Consider the following 16,525-nt stretch of genomic DNA (forward strand, 5'->3'; position numbering starts at 1 on the left):
TGACACATGTCCCACATGACTAAAACACTCCCATGCATGCACCGTCACTGCGTGTGATGGGGAGGCAGATGCCACACATTGATGACACCAAGATGGAAGATGAACACATTTGCTGCATGCTGCCTAGCAGTGCCATCACACATTGGCCAGTGATTGGCAGGTCAAATACACATGCCATCACACAGATGGCATGTACCCTAGCCATGAAGTGAAGAGGGAGAGGAGGTCACCAATTGTTCATTCAGTCCAGTTTGTTCATATGATTGATCATTTTCATTGTAAAGTTTCTAATGTTTAACATGCAGCTGCCAGTCAAAAATGGTCCTATAGCACAGGGACATGTCCAAACTAATCATGTCCACGAAACTGAGCCAGTCCACTGTACCATAGCCATGTCAGACATGTGACAATAGGACTGAGAAATCCCAAGTAAAAGTGGTGGTATGCAAACAATCTGCCTGAATAAGCAGAGGTAAATAAGCAACAGTGTAGTGGCAAGATGACACTCCAAGGGCAACTGGCGTGGTGTTGGGCTGGATGTCTAATGTGTGCCGAAGGGATGCTGCTATACCCAAATGCTGGTGCCAAGAATGTTTAGGAAGAGGCACATGGGTGAGCCAAACCACTCAGGCACACACACCCTCCCCTGGCACCCAAACAGAAGCCCTCACACACACACCATGCACATGGATGACACACACATGCATGTGCACTCACCGGACAATGCCTCGTAATCTGCCACTACTCCCACGCCTTGGATCTGTTCCTCCGTGACGTAGGTCCCAGCAACCTGCTCATGTGGAGTGAGTTCTATGTAGTCTGCTGGAGACCCACCTCCAGTCACTAGAGTTGCCAGCTTATTCTTTGCCCTGCGCTTCAGGTCATTCCAGCGCTTGTAGCAATCATTAGCTGTGCTCCTCACGATTCCAAGGGCACTTATGATGTCTGCAATGGTCTGCCAGTGTGCCTGACGTTGTGCAGGTGTGGTCTTGGATCCTGCAACAATCACCATTTCACGGTCATGTGCGGACACATACTCTACAAGTGCATTCAGTTCGGCCTCATTGAAGCTGGGCTTCCTTGACGGGCCGGACTGTGTAGCCGTGTCTGGGGCATCAGCCTCTACTGGACGAGCACTCTTCCTCTTCCGCTTGGAAGGTGGTGGGGATCCGGAGTGTCCTGCGCCGCTCTGGACACTAGGGGCAGGAGCGTGGGATTGCACACTCAGCATGGGAGTTGGTGCAGGCATTATCTCAAGTGTGATGGTGTCAGGGGGAATGTCAGCATGATGGACTTGGACCGACACTGTCCTGGCTGGGTGTGTGAGAGGTGGGGTGGATGGAGCCGCAGCTGCCCCTGCAGCCTCCCCAGCCTGCCTACGCGGGGCAGCAGATGACCTAGCTGCCCCTGATCCACGTGGCCTGATGACACCAACGTTCACCGGCGCACATGGCCTAGACCTGCTGATCTGGAAGTCAGCCATGCAGTCACCCTGTGCCAGGTCTGGTTCCACAGTGTGCTGGTCCAACAAGGGCTGAGCATGGATGGTGTCAGCCACGGTAACCTCAACCAGGGGGGCGGGGGGGGCATGGGTGTCCCTGACTGCTCCTCCACACATGGGGGTCTAGGGACACCCTGCAAGTCACGGCCACGTCCCCAACCGGAACCACCACGGCCACCACTTGGGGCTCGGCCACCTTTGCCACCCTTACGGCTTGTTCGCCTCCCAGCCATGGCACTGATGTTATTGTGCGTATGGGAGTTGATTTGAACTATTGTCCTGGGCAATTGGGGGTCAAAGGGCTTGGGTACCAGATGGTAATCGTACCCTAGTGCTCTAGCAAGGCTGTATGTCACTCCTGGGGAAAGATGACGGGTCACGTAACGCACAGGCAGCCCAAAAAAGGAAGTAAGGTGCACGCAACCCCTCCTAGACCACGTGCGTGGAAAAAAAAAACCTGCACTACGCTGTGGCACCCAGGAACACAAGAATGAACGTATGCGTGTCACACGCAGCCTAGAATGACCTCTGAAAGGGTACGCGACACACGGGGCAAGCACAGATGTTAGATACGTGCGCGACTCACCGTCTACCAGGAACAAAAGCGTGAAAAATATGCGCGTGTGCGCATTGGCAACACCCCCGCCAAAAGAAGAATTGTACGCTGTCTGAGGAGACAGGACAACAGTAGTAGGGGAGCTGTTTGAGGAAACAGGCCCAGGGAAAAGAGGAAAAGAGAAAAAACTGTCAGAGGTAACAGGGAGTACGAACTGGAAACGCCATGAAGTAAATCGCGTGTGAACCGACAAGAAGTACAGATTTCACCCACTGCTGGGGGGTGGGGGTAATAGGGGACATGAGTGGGGGCCTATTGGAGGCTGCCCCTGCACTGCTCGGGGGTGGGGGTGGTGGGAGACATGAGTGGGGGCCTGGTGGAGGCTGCCCCTGGTGGCTGGGGGGTGGGGGTGGTGGTAGACATGAGTGGGGGCCTGGTGGAAGCTGCCCCTGGTGGCTGGGGGGTGGGGGTGGTGGGAGACATGAGTGGGGGCTGTTAGGCAGAAACCTGTGCTGTTCCTTCTGGGACCAGTGCAAAAGATTTAGGACTACAGGCGTTGGCGGTGAACCCACTTGGTAGCAGTCTGCACCACACAGATTCACGTGGTAGCTGTGGCTGAGCAGTCAGACTTCTCTCAAGAAAAGTTGAGCAGTATGTGGAGTATACAAAATAGGGCAATTCTTCACAGCAAGACAAACAAACACGCAATGAGGCTTAGTGTAAAGATATTAAGGCATTTATTTATAACAGAACATCTATGAAAAACACTAAGGCAAATCACAGCAAACAAATCAAACACAATTACTCTACGAAGTAGAAAACGATCAATCCCCCTAGCAATATTTCGACAACTCTAGGTTCTACCGGTATCACTTATTTTCAGACAGAGGTGTATACCTCAACCTAAATGACACTCGAACATTAGTTAGGACGGGAGAGAAAAAGATAGGCAGGTCATGAAATCAACACAGTTCAATCCTTCGCGGATAAAATGCAAGGCAGGGAGGCAAGAATCACAATAGATCATAAAGTTCAGAGGCCAGGCCCACTCGGAGAGAGGCAAGGCGCGATGTCCCAAAAAGTCTCTAGAGGAGATGCATTCAAGTCTTTGTAGCAAATTGTTATCGGCAGATTGAACCAGTTCAGAACAAAGAATGAGAAAAGCTTGGAGGCGACCCAACGGAAAGGAGAGGATTAAGACACCTCACTCGAACCGATCGAAAGGGAAGCCAGGCGGACACGGTACCTTATTGTGGAGAGCAGCTCCGGCGGGGGCAGATGTTCCTGGTGGTGGATGCATGTCGGGTCTTTGCCAAGAGTAGAGAGGTTCTCGTCGTCGAAGAAAAAGGAAGTCCGGTGCACCACCAGGGAAGAGACCAGCCGCGGAGTGCTCTGTCACAAGGCACCACCTTTTGGTCGCGGTACAGGGGTAGTGGCTATCCGGTTGCCGAGGTGCTCTGCACGGGCAATTCGACCACTGCGTCCTGAGGCGAATAAAAACCAAAGGGGACTGGTTGTTCCCACCAGTCAGGGGAAGAGACTCTCCGGCAGTGAGATCTCCTCTGTCGTCGGGAAGTGGTGAGTCGGTTCCGCAGGGCTCCACCGGAGGTGTCGTTGTGCAGGTCGGCTCAGCGTTACCCTCGTCGGATTCTTAGGTCCTGTGGCGACTTCTGAAGATCCAGTCCCAAAAGCCCTGCTTTTATGCAGAAAACCCCCATTCATTCAGCCTAGCTGTCAATCAACACATGCTAAGTGGTGAGCGGGAACGCTCACCACTTGGGCCAATCACTCCAGAGTGCGACCTGAGTTGGCAAGGCAACTCGGTCCAGAGTGCCTAAACCCCCTCCCATACCCCTGAGGTAACCCAGACAGAATGGCACCACTTTGGAGGGTCTCTGTACAGAGGCCCGCCAAAAGTGGAACAAAGGGCTCAACCTTTGGTTTAGGAGTCACAGAGACGAACACAGACGCCATTTTACAAACTGAGTTCTGGCAGAAAATACCATCCGATAAACCTATTTAGGATAAGTAGACCGGTGGTATGTTGGAGGTTAACGAGAAAAAGTATCAATCTCCAACAATGGACGAATCCCATAGGGTTATGCTCGGGGCCGAACATAACAAGTAGTTTCCACTGCCACCAGCCAAAACTCGACGAGGGGGGACGGGACAGTGCCCCCTCGAGTAACAGGTCTAGGAGTAATCGAATTACCCCTACGAGTACGTCCACAATAAGATGGTTTGTACCAGTCCTGTTAGTAAATTTAGGTCTAGTAAAGCCAATGGTGACTTTACATGCCCGGGGAGACAGTAGTCAGTCCCCGGGTATGGAGTCTATGGTGGGGGTCCGCTAGGACGCCCCGGTGTTACGGCACGTAGGGTGCGGTGTAACACACATAGAAAAACATATGAGACCCTATGGAGTAAAAGACCCCTTAGCCCATAGAACACATTGACATCTCAAAGGAATTACACACACATACATGTCCAAGAGTGGTAGAAAAGAGTCTCACTCTTGGCAGGATGGAAAAAAACAAACTCCAGAAATCCAGCAAAGCTGCTGGGGGACTCACTAGGTTAGGAAATTCAGCCTAAACAGAGAATTCTCCCTAACAGGGGCCTGATGGTATCTGCCCCTGGTGGCTGGGGGGGTGGGGGTGGTGGGAGACATGAGTGGGGGCCTGTTGGAGGCTGCCCCTGCACTGCTGGGGGGTGGGGGTTGTGGGAGACATGAGTGGGGGCCTGATGGTATCTGCCCCTGGTGGCTGGGGAGTGGGGTGGTGGGAGACATGAGTGGGGGCCTGTTGGAGGCTGCCCCTGCACTGCTGGGGGGTGGGGGTGGTGGGAGACATGAGTGAGGGCCTGATGGTATCTGCCCCTGGTGGCTGGGGGTGGGGGTGTTGGGAGACATGAGTGGGGGCCTGTTGGAGGCTGCCCCTGCACTGCTGGGGGGTGGGGGTAATAGGGGACATGAGTGGGGGCCTGTTGGAGGCTGCCCTGCACTGCTGGGGGGTGGGGGTGGTGGGAGACATGAGTGGGGGCCTGGTGGAGGCTGCCCTGCACTGCTGGGGGGTGGGGGTGGTGGGAGACATGAGTGGGGGCCTGTTGGAGGCTGCCCCTGCACTGCTGGGGGGTGGGGGTAATAGGGGACATGAGTGGGGGCCTGTTGGAGGCTGCCCCTGCACTGCTGGGGGGTGGGGGTGGTGGGAGGCATGAGTGGGGGCCTGGTGGAGGCTGCCCCTGGTGGCTGGGGGGTGGGGGTGGTGGTAGACATGAGTGGGGGCCTGGTGGAAGCTGCCCCTGGAGGCTGGGGGGTGGGGGTGGTGGTAGACATGGGTAGGGGCCTGGTGGAGGCTGCCCCTGGTGGCTGGGGGGTGGGGGTGGTGGTGGACATGGGTGGGGGCCTGGTGGTGGCTGCCCCTGCACTGCTGGGTGGTGGGGGTGGTGGGAGACATGAGTGGGGGCCTGGTGGAGGCTGCCCCTGGTGGCTGGGGGGTGGGGGTGGTGGTAGACATGAGTTGGGGCCTGTTGGAGACTGCCCCTGCACTGTTGGGGGGTGGGGGTGGTGGGATACATGAGTGGGGGCCTGATGGTATCTGCCCCTGGTGGCTGGGGGGTGGGGGTGGTGGGAGACATGAGTGGGGGCCTGTTGGAGGCTGCTCCTGCACTGCTGGGGGGTGGGGGTGGTGGGAGACATGAGTGGGGGCCTGATGGTATCTGCCACTGGTGGCTGGGGGGTGGGCGTGGTGGAAGACATGAGTGGGGGCCTGTTGGAGGCTGCCCCTGCACTGCTGGGGGGTGGGGGTGGTGGGAGACATGAGTGGGGGCCTGATGGTATCTGCCCCTGGTGGCTGGGGGTGGGGGTGGTGGGAGACATGAGTGGGGGCCTGTTGGAGGCTGCCCCTGCACTGCTGGGGGGTGGGGGTAATAGGGGACATGAGTGGGGGCCTGGTGGAGGCTGCCCCTGGTGGCTGGGGGGTGGGTGTGGTGGTAGACATGAGTGGGGGCCTGGTGGAATCTGCCCCTGGTGGCTGGGGGGTGGGGGTGGTGGTAGACATGGGTGGGGGCCTGGTGGAGGCTGCCCCTGGTGGCTGGGGGGTGTGGGTGGTGGTAGACATGGGTGGGTGCCTGGTGGAGGCTGCCCCTGCACTGCTGGGGGGTGGGGGTGGTGGGAGACATGAGTGGGGGCCTGGTGGAGGCTGCCCCTGGTGGCTGGGGGGTGGGGGTGGTTGTAGACATGAGTGGGGGCCTGTTGGAGGCTGCCCCTGCACTGCTGGGGGGTGGGGGTGGTGGGAGACATGAGTGGGGGCCTGATGGTATCTGCCCCTGGTGGCTGGGGGGTGGGGGTGGTGGGAGACATGAGTGGGGGCCTGTTGGAGGCTGCCCCTGCACTGCTGGGGGGTGGGGGTGGTGGGAGACATGAGTGGGGGCCTGATGGTATCTGCCCCTGGTGGATGGGGGGTGGGGGTGGTGGGAGACATGAGTGGGGGCCTGTTGGAGGCTGCCCCTGCACTGCTGGGGGGTGGGGGTGGTGGGAGACATGAGTGGGGGCCTGATGGTATCTGCCCCTGGTGGCTGGGGGGTGGGGGTGGTGGGAGACATGAGTGGGGGCCTGTTGGAGGCTGCCCCTGCACTGCTGGGGGGTGGGGGTGGTGGGAGACATGAGTGGGGGCCTGGTGGAGGCTGCCCCTGGTGGCTGGGGGGTGGGGGTGGTTGTAGACATGAGTGGGGGCCTGTTGGAGGCTGCCCCTGCACTGCTGGGGGGTGGGGGTGGTGGGAGACATGAGTGGGGGCCTGATGGTATCTGCCCCTGGTGGCTGGGGGGTGGGGGTGGTGGGAGACATGAGTGGGGGCCTGTTGGAGGCTGCCCCTGCACTGCTGGGGGGTGGGGGTGGTGGGAGACATGAGTGGGGGCCTGATGGTATCTGCCCCTGGTGGATGGGGGGTGGGGGTGGTGGGAGACATGAGTGGGGGCCTGTTGGAGGCTGCCCCTGCACTGCTGGGGGGTGGGGGTGGTGGGAGACATGAGTGGGGGCCTGATGGTATCTGCCCCTGGTGGCTGGGGGGTGGGGGTGGTGGGAGACATGAGTGGGGGCCTGTTGGAGGCTGCCCCTGCACTGCTGGGGGGTGGGGGTTATAGGGGACATGAGTGGGGGCCTGGTGGAGGCTGCCCCTGGTGGCTGGGGGGTGGGGGCGGTGGTAGACATGAGTGGGGGCCTGGTGGAATCTGCCCCTGGTGGCTGGGGGGTGGGGGTGGTGCTAGACATGGGTGGGGGCCTGGTGGAGGCTGCCCCTGATGGCTGGGGGGTGTGGGTGGTGGTAGACATTGGTGGGGGCCTGGTGGAGGCTGCCCCTGCACTGCTGGGGGTGGGGGGGTGGGAGATATGAGTGGGGGCCTGGTGGAGGCTGCCCCTGGTGGCTGGGGGGTGGGGGTGGTGGGAGACATGAGTGGGGGCCTGTTGGAGGCTGCCCCTGCACTGCTGGGGGGTGGGGGTGGTGGGAGACATGAGTGGGGGCCTGTTGGAGGCTGCCCCTGCACTGCTGGGGGGTGGGGGTAATATGGGGACATGAGTGGGGGCCTGGTGGAGGCTGCCCCTGGTGGCTGGGGGGTGGGGGTGGTGGTAGACATGAGTGGGGGCCTGGTGGAATCTGCCCCTGGTGGCTGGGGGGTGGGGGTGGTGGTAGACATGGGTGGGGGCCTGATGGTATCTGCCCCTGGTGGCTGGGTGGTGGGGGTGGTGGGAGACATGAGTGGGGGCCTGGTGGAGGCTGCCCTGCACTGCTTGGGGGTGGGGGTGGTGGGAGACATGAGTGGGGGCCTGTTGGAGGCTGCCCCTGCACTGCTGGGGGGTGGGGGTAATAGGGGACATGAGTGGGGGCCTGTTGGAGGCTGCCCCTGCACTGCTGGGGGGTGGGGGTGGTGGGAGGCTTGAGGGGGGGCCTTGTGGAGGCTGCCCCTGGTGGCTGGGGGGTGGGGGTGGTGGTAGACATGAGTGGGGGCCTGGTGGAAGCTGCCCCTGGAGGCTGGGGGGTGGGGGTGGTGGTAGACATGGGTAGGGGCCTGGTGGAGGCTGCCCCTGGTGGCTGGGGGGTGGGGGTGGTGGTGGACATGGGTGGGGGCCTGGTGTGGCTGCCCCTGCACTGCTGGGTGGTGGGGGTGGTGGGAGACATGAGTGGGGGCCGGGTGGGGGCTGCCCCTGGTGGCTGGGGGGTGGGGGTGGTGGTAGACATGAGTTGGGGCCTGTTGGAGGCTGCCCCTGCACTGCTCGGGGGTGGGGGTGGTGGGAGACATGAGTGGGGGCCTGATGGTATCTGCCCCTGGTGGCTGGGGGGTGGGGGTGGTGGGAGACATGAGTGGGGGCCTGTTGGAGGCTGCCCCTGCACTGCTGGGGGGTGGGGGTGGTGGGAGACATGAGTGGGGGCCTGATGGTATCTGCCCCTGGTGGCTGGGGGGTGGGGGTGGTGGGAGACATGAGTGGGGGCCTGTTGGAGGCTGCCCCTGCACTGCTGGGGGGTGGGGGTGGTGGGAGACATGAGTGGGGGCCTGATGGTATCTGCCACTGGTGGCTGGGGGGTGGGGGTGGTGGGAGACATGAGTGGGGGCCTGTTGGAGGCTGCCCCTGCACTGCTGGGGGGTGGGGTTGGTGGGAGACATGAGTGGGGGCCTGATGGTATCTGCCCCTGGTGGCTGGGGGGTGGGGGTGGTGGGAGACATGAGTGGGGGCCTGTTGGAGGCTGCCCCTGCACTGCTGTGGGGTGGGGGTAATAGGGGACATGAGTGGGGGCCTGGTGGAGGCTGCCCCTGGTGGCTGGGGGGTGGGTGTGGTGGTAGACATGAGTGGGGGCCTGGTGGAATCTGCCCCTGGTGGCTGGGGGGTGGTGGTGGTGGTAGACATGGGTGGGGGCCTGGTGGAGGCTGCCCCTGATGGCTGGGGGGTGTGGGTGGTGGTAGACATGGGTGGGGGCCTGGTGGAGGCTGCCCCTGCACTGCTGGGGGGTGGGGGTGGTGGGAGACATGAGTGGGGGCCTGGTGGAGGCTGCCCCTGGTGGCTGGGGGGTGGGGGTGGTGGGAGGCATGAGTGGGGGCCTGTTGGAGGCTGCCCCTGGTGGCTGGGGGGTGGGGGTGGTGGTAGACATGAGTGGGGGCCTGGTGGAAGCTGCCCCTGGAGGCTGGGGGGTGGGGGTGGTGGTAGACATGGGTAGGGGCCTGGTGGAGGCTGCCCCTGGTGGCTGGGGGGTGGGGGTGGTGGTGGACATGGGTGGGGGCCTGGTGGAGGCTGCCCCTGGTGGCTGGGGGGTGGGGGTGGTGGTAGACATGAGTTGGGGCCTGTTGGAGGCTGCCCCTGCACTGCTGGGGGGTGGTGGTGGTGGGAGACATGAGTGGGGGCCTGATGGTATCTGCCCCTGGTGGCTGGGGGGTGGGGGTGGTGGGAGACATGAGTGGGGCCTGTTGGAGGCTGCCCCTGCACTGCTGGGGGGTGGGGGTGGTGGGAGACATGAGTGGGGGCCTGATGGTATCTGCCACTGGTGGCTGGGGGGGTGGGGGTGGTGGGAGACATGAGTGGGGGCCTGTTGGAGGCTGCCCCTGCACTGCTGGGGGGTGGGGGTGGTGGGAGACATGAGTGGGGGCCTGATGGTATCTGCCCCTGGTGGCTGGGGGGTGGGGGTGGTGGGAGACATGAGTGGGGGCCTGTTGGAGGCTGCCCCTGCACTGCTGGGGGGTGGGGGTAATAGGGGACATGAGTGGGGGCCTGGTGGAGGCTGCCCCTGGTGGCTGGGGGGTGGGTGTGGTGGTAGACATGAGTGGGGGCCTGGTGGAATCTGCCCCTGGTGGCTGGGGGGTGGGGGTGGTGGTAGACATGGGTGGGGGCCTGGTGGAGGCTGTCCCTGGTGGCTGGGGGGTGTGGGTGGTGGTAGACATGGGTGGGGGCCTGGTGGAGGCTGCCCCTGCACTGCTGGGGGGTGGGGGTGGTGGGAGACATGAGTGGGGGCCTGGTGGAGGCTGCCCCTGGTGGCTGGGGGGTGGGGGTGGTTGTAAACATGAGTGGGGGCCTGTTGGAGGCTGCCCCTGCACTGCTGGGGGGTGGGGGTGGTGGGAGACATGAGTGGGGGCCTGATGGTATCTGCCCCTGGGGGGTGGGGGTGGTGGCAGACATGAGTGGGGGCCTGTTGGAGGCTGCCCCTGCACTGCTGGGGGGTGGGGGTGGTGGGAGACATGAGTGGGGGCCTGATGGTATCTGCCCCTGGTGGATGGGGGGTGGGGGCGGTGGGAGACATGAGTGGGGGCCTGTTGGAGGCTGCCCCTGCACTGCTGGGGGGTGGGGGTGGTGGGAGACATGAGTGGGGGCCTGTTGGAGGCTTCCCCTGCACTGCTGGGGGGTGGGGGTTATAGGGGACATGAGTGGGGGCCTGGTGGAGGCTGCCCCTGGTGGCTGGGGGTGGGGGTGGTGGTAGACATGAGTGGGGGCCTGGTGGAATCTGCCCCTGGTGGCTGGGGGGTGGGGGTGGTGCTAGACATGGGTGGGGGCCTGGTGGAGGCTGCCCCTGTTGGCTGGGGGGTGTGGGTGGTGGTAGACATTGGTGGGGGCCTGGTGGAGGCTGCCCCTGCACTGCTGGGGGTGGGGGGGTGGGAGACATGAGTGGGGGCCTGGTGGAGGCTGCCCCTGGTGGCTGGGGGGTGGGGGTGGTGGTAGACATGGGTGGGGGCCTGGTGGAGGCTGTCCCTGCACTGCTGTGGGGTGGGGGTGGTGGGAGACATGAGTGGGGGCCTGTTGGAGGCTGCCCCTGCACTGCTGGGGGGTGGGGGTGGTGGGAGACATGAGTGGGGGCCTGGTGGAGGCTGCCCCTGGTGGCTGGGGGGTGGGGGTGGTGGTAGACATGGGTGGGGGCCTGGTGGAGGCTGCCCCTGCACTGCTGGGGGGTGGGGGTAGTGGGAGACATGAGTGGGGGCCTGTTGGAGGCTGCCCCTGCACTGCTGGGGGGTGGGGTTGGTGGGAGACATGAGTGGGGGCCTGGTGGAGGCTGCCCCTGCACTGCTGGGGGGTGGGGGTAATAGGGGACATGAGTGGGGGCCTGTTGGAGACTGCCCCTGCACTGCTGGGTGGTGGGAGACATGAGTGGGGGCCTGGTGGAGGCTGCCCCTGCACTGCTGGGGGGTGGGGGTGGTGGGAGACATGAGTGGGGGCCTGTTGGAGGCTGCCCCTGCACTGCTGGGGGGTGGGGGTGGTGGGAGACATGAGTGGGGGCCTGGTGGAGGCTGCCCCTGGTGGCTGGGGGGTGGGGGTGGTGGTGGACATGGGTGGGGGCCTGGTGGTGGCTGCCCCTGCACTGCTGGGGGGTGGGGGTGGTGGGAGACATGCATTGTTGATCAGTAGTGCAAGGTGACATGTGGGTTGGCTGGGGGGCATGCCCATGGTGGATGGGCTGCGTGCGGGACATGAGCAGGTGTGCAGGGTAGTCCCCCATGGTGTGGGCTGCCTGCAGGGGCCGTGGAGGTTGCAGAGCGAACACCTGGGAGGACCCACACGGCCAATTCACGTGTAGTACTCCCCAGAACCCCTGAAATACATGTACCCTGCTGAAATCGCGTGTGGAACTTCCCGCGCACCCCTGAAATACACGTACCCTGCTCGCAGGAGGCCAATCGCGTGTGGAACTTCCCTCGCTTCCCTGAAATACACGTACCCTGCTGAAATCGCGTGTGGATCTTCCCGCGCACCCCTGGAATACACGTACCCTGCTCGCACGGGGCCAATCGCGTGTGGAACTTCCCGCGCACCCCTGAAATACACATACCCTGCTGAAATCGCGTGTGGAACTTCCCGCGCACCCCTGAAATACATGTACCCTGCTGGAATCGCGTGTGATACTTCCCACGAACCCCTGTTATACACGTTCCCTGCTTGGCGTTTGCTGTTTGCCAGCCCTGTGAACTGGTCCAGGGTTAGCGCAGCCCTTTGTGATTATTTGGGGATTTTGAAGGCTTTTCCTTGCGCGAGGGCGTTCTTGGGGGTGTAACTGGCGCTGCTGCAGGGTCGCTGCGCCACGCTGCGCCACGGCTGGTTTTGGATGCGAAAATCCATGAATACGCTGTGCGCGGAAATCGATTTTAGCACAAGCGGCTGGCGCAGACATTCGCACGGGCATGCTGTGCGCCAGTCGTGTGCGCCACTTTTGTGCGATTTTCTATGAATTACCCTGTCTATGACTAGGGTTTCCTTAGCTCTTGATAGGGCATGATCATTATTTACACAGTGCTTCCCTCCCCACTCCCATGTTATTCCTCATTCTTGTTAATTTTCTGCAAGGAATGGGGATTTGCATGTAATGCTCCCTATTTATTTCTTTGCACTGGCTCTTCCCATGCTTTGCGCTTTGTGTTGAGCAAATCTGCTCTGCCACAGCAAAAAATAGGAAGGACCAGAGCAAAGTGTTAGGGAGAATTTTCATTCTATGGCTAATTTCCCTTACCTATAGAGTCCCCCAGCAGCTTTGCTTGATTTGAAGGTTTTTTTTTTTCTCCTGCTAAGAGTGAGACTATTTTTCCCACTCTTAGGCATGTTTGCTATGTGTGTTCTAGGGAATTTTTTTGTGTTTAATGTCTATGGGGTTTATCTCATCTCATAGGAACCATCTTTATACACATGTGTTACACAGCACCCTCCGTGCAGTAACACAGGGGTGTTGTAGCGTCCCCCAAACATAGACTCCATACCCTGGGACTGACTACTGTCTCCCAGGGCATGTAAAGTCCCCATTGGCTTTACTAGTCACTCTTTATGAACAAAACCAGTACAACCCATCTTACTATGGCGGTACTGGAAAGGGTTAATAGTTTTTCCATTGTGTTTATTTTCGAGAGGGTACCGTACAGTCCCTCTCTCAAAAGTTTCTGGCTGGTGGCAGTGGTTACTACCAAAAATATTCGACTACGAATATTTCCATATGGGATTTTCCCATTGTCCGAGGCTACCACATTTACTGACACACTCTAACATACCACCGGTTTATTTTTATATTAACTTTACTCCGGTAGGTTTTATTTGCCAGAACTTTTATATAAATTCTTACTCGTGTCTTTCTCTAAAATCCTAACCAGGTTGGGGATCCTTTGTTCGTCCTTTTGGCGGGCTTCTGCCAAGAAGCCCTCCTTTCGGTGCCACTGAGTCTGGGGTGGATCTATTGCGTGGGAGGGGGAGTAGGACCCCTGGACAGGGTTGCTTCAGCAACCCATGTCGCACTCTGCCATGATAGGCTGGAGGGTCTCCCGCCAGGATGACCACTCCACTGTGTGAGTGACAGCTAGGCTGTATGAATGGGGATATTTTTGCATAAAAGGAGGGTCCTGAGGACTGGAAGAGCAAGACGTCGCCACTGGAACTAAGAAGCTGAAGAGGAGAGAAGCCAAAGACATCTGCACCAACTGAACCAAAGGTGAAGCCCTGCTGCAGCGTCTCACCACTTTTCTCCACACGACGAGAGAAGATCTTCATCTGCAAGAGCCTTCTCTTGAGCTGGTGGGGCCAACCAGTTTGCCAATCGCCTTCCAGGACCTGCCTTGGTCGAATCGCCAGTGTCCTGCACTCGGAGATCGGATAGCCAGGCACCCGTCCACCTGGACCGCGATTTAAAGGAGCATACCTTTTATTTTGTTTGGCAGCACCGCGGCTGGTTTCATCCCTGGGCAGTGCAGTAATTCGTACCTTCCTCCACGACGAGAGTCTCTCTTCCTCTGCTGGATCCCCCCAACTGCAGGAACTGTCAGGAACAACCACCACCGCAGGAGCCTCTTCTTCATATTAAGGTACTTTGTTCTGCCTGGCCTCCCTTTTCGTTTGGTTGGGCTAACAGTGTTTTTAAAACCTTTACCTACCTGTTGGGTTGGCCGCCTCTAGCCTCTAACATTGTCTTTCACCTTCTGCAACCACCTTTTCGAATCGCTTAACAAATACTTGACTGCAGCTACAAGAACAATTTGCTCCTAGGCTCTTTGCCCTGTACTACTGACTCTGGCACAGGCCTATTGACTCTGGCTGAATTTGTTACAACTGCCTTCTCTAGATTGCTTCTCTCCTAGAAATGTGTTGGTGCACGTAACTCTTATAACCACCTTTTCCTTCCCACTTTTTAAACTTGTGAAGTGCCATTTTGCTCGGTTTTCACCTAAATATTACACATGCTAAAGTACTGCCTGGTCTAAGCTTGTTCACAAACTTATTGGGAAGTTTTGCTAGGGTGCCTAAGAGTATATTCCTGTATAATGTGTTCTTTCCCTACCCTGTGAGAAATTGCTAGAGTGCCATTTGTGTTTGGTTTTCACTGTGCCCTTTTGCTCAGTTTTCACTCTTGCTCAAACTTGTCTACAATTTAACTAGGGAGTTGTGTATACTTTTCTTGACTGATTTTAACTTGCTTTAATAACTGTGATTTATGTGTTGAACTAGAAGTGTGTAAAATAAATATATATATTCTTTTTAATACAAAGCTTTGGTCAGTGCTTCCTCGTACCACTGTATTGTAGTCCTATGGTGAATACTGCTCATCTCTCTCATGAGATAAGTCTGACTGCTTAGCCACAGCTACCAACTAAATCTTTGTGGTACAGACTGATACCAAAGGGGAATTATTGCTCATACCTGTAGTCTTAATCTTCTGTAGTGCCACCTAAGGGAACTGCACAGGATTCTGCCTAACACAAATCCATGAATCGAAAATAGTCTTTAGCGTGGCACAAAGTGTACTGATATGTGTAGAGTGACTTTGTGCCTCGCTAAATATTTTGTAAATTAGGCCCTGAGTGTCTATGGTGTTTTAGAAAATAACTTTTCGTAATAAATTCCAATTGCTAGCATTAACACATTTATTTTTTATTGCATTTGGTTGAATTAAACATTTACAAATACAGAAAACTAAACAAATAATCCGAGCAAGTATAAAAACACAATCATATTAAAAAGGAAAACACAATCATTATGAAAAGGAAAAAGAAATACAGAAATACAGAAATAAGAAATACAGAAAACTAAACAAATAATCAGAGCAAGTATAAAAACACAATCATATTAAAAAGGAAAACACAATCATTATGAAAAGGAAAACTCGCTTTACCATCATAAGTGGAATAAAAGAAACAATTACATTGTTAAAAAGTCCAACCAAAGTAATGAAACAATGATGCACGTACAATTGGAGGTCAAACAATGCATTCAACAAATAATATATAATGACGGAAGAAGCATAGCATAAAGGACCAATACATGATAGACTAATAGTGGGGGTCATGCAAATAGTATAGCTGTACCCCTACCATATATAAAGTAGGAAAAAAATATAATTTGTCAGCAATTAGATTATTGTATCTTAAAACAAATTAGATTCAGTATACATGGCTCATCTTTTAGGTCATTGCGTCATCAAATTGATGGGTCTGAATTTACAAATGACTCAAACAGATCAGCAATTATTCCTTCACAAGTTCCTCAGAAATACCCTGTAAATCATGGAGGCTACAATTTCAGTCTTTTAATAAAGCCAGATAGGGCAAAACACTTGTGTAAGCTACGGATACTGAGACATCACTGCCAAGCCACCTCTTCATTGAAGAATAAAGGGTTCACATCTAAAGGTGCAATATATTTAACGCTAAGGACCTGTAGTGTGTCTCATTCCAAAACCAGGTACCGTAGGGACTCTAATTTCCCCATACAGAACCAGCAACCAGTTGCGTCATTCATTATTTGCGACCTTCTTAGTTGGAATTCCCTAGTAGGTAGAAGGTTCGATCGTGCCCTAAGTAGAATTCCCCGATAGAATGTATTTGTGGATTGGACCAAAATGTTAGATGGAGAGCCTCCATATCTGTGTTCATGCACCAAATGATTCAGAGAAAGATAAGAATCATAGGCATCAATAGTCTGAATCCCCAAAAAATCAAGTAAGGCCTTTTTAACCTTCATAGGATTACAGACCAAAGTCTCCAAATTCATACCAATGTCACAGAGAATGAGCTCAGATCTTTCCCTTAGAGAAGTTAAGGCAGTGGAGTAGGTCACATTTTTCCCCATTAGTTCATATAGAGAATCAGGGATGGGAGCCACAATTTTCGATAAGGACAAACAAGCCCATTCCACCCTTACCCAGAGGGATGCGACTCCGGATTCGAATCATATGGCTGTTAGCGGGACTGCATTAGGGATACCAAGGATTCTTCGCCTCATTCTGCCCTCAATTCTGTCCAGAATTGTGTGCATTTTATCTGATTTTAATTCCAGACAATATGTTAGTTTCGGCACGATTCTCCCCTCAAAAAACATGAGAGCAGGTTTAAGGGAGAAACGTCTGAATTTACGGTCGATCTTGATAATCTGAGCTTCCAGAAGCTTGGCCTTATGGAGCAGGGCCTCAGTGGCAATATTGGATCCTTTATAAGCTGCAAAGTTGAAGCCCAGATATCTAGCACTTTCAGAGAG

This window comes from Ambystoma mexicanum, chromosome 2q (genome assembly GCF_040938575.1).
Source record: "Ambystoma mexicanum isolate Mex_15411 chromosome 2q, UKY_AmexF1_1, whole genome shotgun sequence".
Lineage (NCBI taxonomy): Eukaryota > Metazoa > Chordata > Amphibia > Caudata > Ambystomatidae > Ambystoma > Ambystoma mexicanum.